The sequence below is a fragment of the Sinocyclocheilus rhinocerous genome, unplaced genomic scaffold (assembly GCF_001515625.1).
Source record: "Sinocyclocheilus rhinocerous isolate Xijiao unplaced genomic scaffold, SAMN03320098_v1.1 scaffold1373, whole genome shotgun sequence".
Taxonomy (NCBI): domain Eukaryota; kingdom Metazoa; phylum Chordata; class Actinopteri; order Cypriniformes; family Cyprinidae; genus Sinocyclocheilus; species Sinocyclocheilus rhinocerous.
Window position 1 is genome coordinate 288,828 of NW_015641107.1, and position 3,101 is coordinate 291,928.

The window sequence follows — 3,101 nt, forward strand, 5'->3', positions numbered from 1 at the left end:
GGGGGAAACTACTTCGTAGGCAGATCGGCTGCATCGCACTGGTTCCCCCAGTAGCCCCTCACTGCAGAACACAAGATCCAGGGGGCGTGGTTGGATCCACATCTAGGGGGTGGAGATGGGTGGGTTTAAGGATCAGGGGGCGGAGACAGGTAGGTTTAGGTATATGTAAGGTGGGAGGAGTTGGATCTGGATCCAACCACGCCCCCTGGATCTTGTTCTGCAGTGAGGACCATCTCACAATTTCTGTTATTGTCGTCATTCATCATTTCAAATCATTTTGCTTGTATATTCCTTGTATTTTTATTTAGGTTCTATTATTACCACTAGGAAAACACAAAATGAGTATACACGTGTGATAAGCAAAATACAGTTATTTCGTCAACACTGATGATTTTTTTTTTCCCAATATGGTGACAATTCAGTAAATGGTGTTTGAAACCACCACGTAGTCTTAATTAAGTTATTGAAGTAAATGGTATTTATGTCAATATTTATGATGAATATCTGACACATTACTGCGTCTGTTGGTATTGACCCAATATTGAGTGACTGGCCAGTAAAAATGCACATATCATGGGGAAAAAAGAAGCAGGATATTTCTTTGTCCCAGTACTCATGAATAAATGAGCGATATCTTATTATGGCCTTGTAGGTGGAGTAGATGTGTTAAATATGATACATAGAACAGGATAGAGTTCTCATATGGGGGAAGGTGGTCTTCAGTGCAACACACTGCTTGTGAGACCACTTGCTGTCCTTATTAGGTGTTTTTGAAGGTTTATTATGGATATCACGGGTCAGCCCTGGACGTAGCCCTATGTGACAGCCAGATCAAAAAGAGCAAATCAATAAAAACAATGCACTGATATCATAGGCCTCAACAATCGATGTTTGTAATAACTAGGCCTTACGATGTGAATGGTTGTGTGTCTTGGTTTATCTTACTGTGTTCATTTAAATTTCTCGGGTAACACTACATTGACTTATTAAACCTTATATTATTATTATTATAAAATATAAACAATTATTAAATTATTTAGTAATGAAATTATAAATTAGTATCAATTAGTAAATCAATTACAATTACATTATCATAAAAATTTTATTATAGTTTAAAAACATTGATAAGAGTGTTTGTTATTCTCAAATGCTGCATTGCAATCTTCAATCTTCAGAAACATCATGTAGTGCATTTATGAAGCCTATTAAAAGAAAAAGTTTCATTCTTTAATGCTTTCTGATATCACAGTTTAATATGCAGAGACCACCATTTGCAGATTTATTCCCGCAAAATGTATGTTTGAGCTTCGCAATCAACACAACACGGCATCGGCCAATGGCATGAGCTTGAGGTGGGACTGTAGGTTGTCAAAAATCTATTTTTGTAGTTTATTTTTGTATAGTTTGATTGTTATTGCTGATCCTTCCCACAAATTAGACGCTCTTGAACATTTTTTTTTCTTTGTGTGGGAAGGTGGTCGTGTATTGACGAAGATCCTGTTGTGACCTACTTGGGTGTTAGGATCTGGGTCAGTCAGATGTCTACTGGCCTGAAGGGGGATAGGAAGAGCTTTACTGGAGTAGAGATACATCAGTGTTTATGACTAGATTGGATGATGTCTTGATTATAAGCATGATGATGTCAGTGCTGTTTAGCAAGAATAAGCATTAAAATGAATTAGTCTCAGTCTCGCACACACAGATTGTTGGACCCAAGGGAATTGATATACATTGGTTTTACTCGACCCTGTCATGGATATATTTGATTTGTCGATGCTCGCTGGGGAGCACAGGATCGCTTTGTCTGCCAGCTGGTGTTAGCATCAGATGAATGCCCTCACTTTTGTTGTTTGGCAGTTTTGGGTTAATTTATTGTTTGATTGTATAGAGGGCTGTTAGCAGAGTGAGGTGATGAATTTGTAATGCCACCAGGTAGGGATTTGCCGGTATCAAATTTTCATGTTGCGATTAATTGCTAATGCTTTTATCACGGTATACGGTATTGTCACGATATTGAAATTTAGTTTAAAAAAAGTGCTGTCATAATACAGTATAACAGGTTTAATAACTTTTTTCTTATAACAAAAATAACTGAACATTTAAATGCAATAAAGCAATACAGAAAAATTTATAAAGTTAAAAGTTTTACACAGATTAAAGTGCAAAAGAACTATAAAGACCAATAGGTATCACTTTACAATAAGACCTCATTAGTTAACCTTAGTTAATGCATTAACATTCACAATGAGCAATAGCTACATGTCTGCTAAATGACTAAAAGTAAAAAATGACTAAAGCTACATTTGCTACAGAAGTTAAGCTTTGTTAAAAAAATACAAGTCTTAGTTCATGTTAGCTCATTAAATAACACCGCTGCAACTTTCGATTTAACAACGTGTTATTAAATAATGTAATTACCTAAGATTAATGAATGTTCAGAAGAATTTTTCATTGGCAGTTTGTTAACTAATGAATCAGGTGTTTTTCTTCGAATGCAAGCTGTATTTAAAAGCTGCAAAAGTGCCTACACAGTGCTGGATTGCAAGGAAGCCACATAAAACCAGATGTCCTCTGAGATTGTTCTCATAATTTAGGGGTTCTGTTAGTGTTGGGTGATATGCTTCATAGTCATATCTTTCTATCGTCAGCCTATGAGATTGCCGATACACTCTATTATCATGCTAACTTAATTATTTACTTAGTTTCAGAGTGAACCAACTTCAGGGATTGCATTCATAAACTCAACAGAATCATGTGTGATCGATTATAATGCGCAACACTGTAAAAGTGCATAAAAAGTAGTGGTCGACCGATATATCGGCCGATGTTTGGAATTTTTTAAATATCGGCATCGGCCGATAAATCTTTCCGTGTGGCCGATGTTTTTCCAAAACGGATTATGACACCATATCATTGCATTTATGCTTCCTCTTTAAGACAAGCCACTCAGATGTGAAGCCAGCACCTGACAGACCAATCGTCATTCACTTTCGCAAAAAACCAGTTGATTTTGAACTTTTCCCATCAACTGGTCAAAAAACCAAAAACGAGTTGCGCAAAACCACGTTCATATTCGCGCGATTTTTTGCGCTGCTCGTCGG

The 3,101-nt window shown here is 36.7% G+C and overlaps 1 protein-coding gene across 1 annotated transcript in view; it reads left to right on the forward strand.

Moving 5' to 3' along the window:
* Window positions 1-3,101, forward strand: part of LOC107754635 (DDB1- and CUL4-associated factor 12) — an 18,789-nt gene that overhangs the window by 3,305 nt on the left and 12,383 nt on the right. The gene's annotated exons all lie outside the window — the stretch shown is intronic.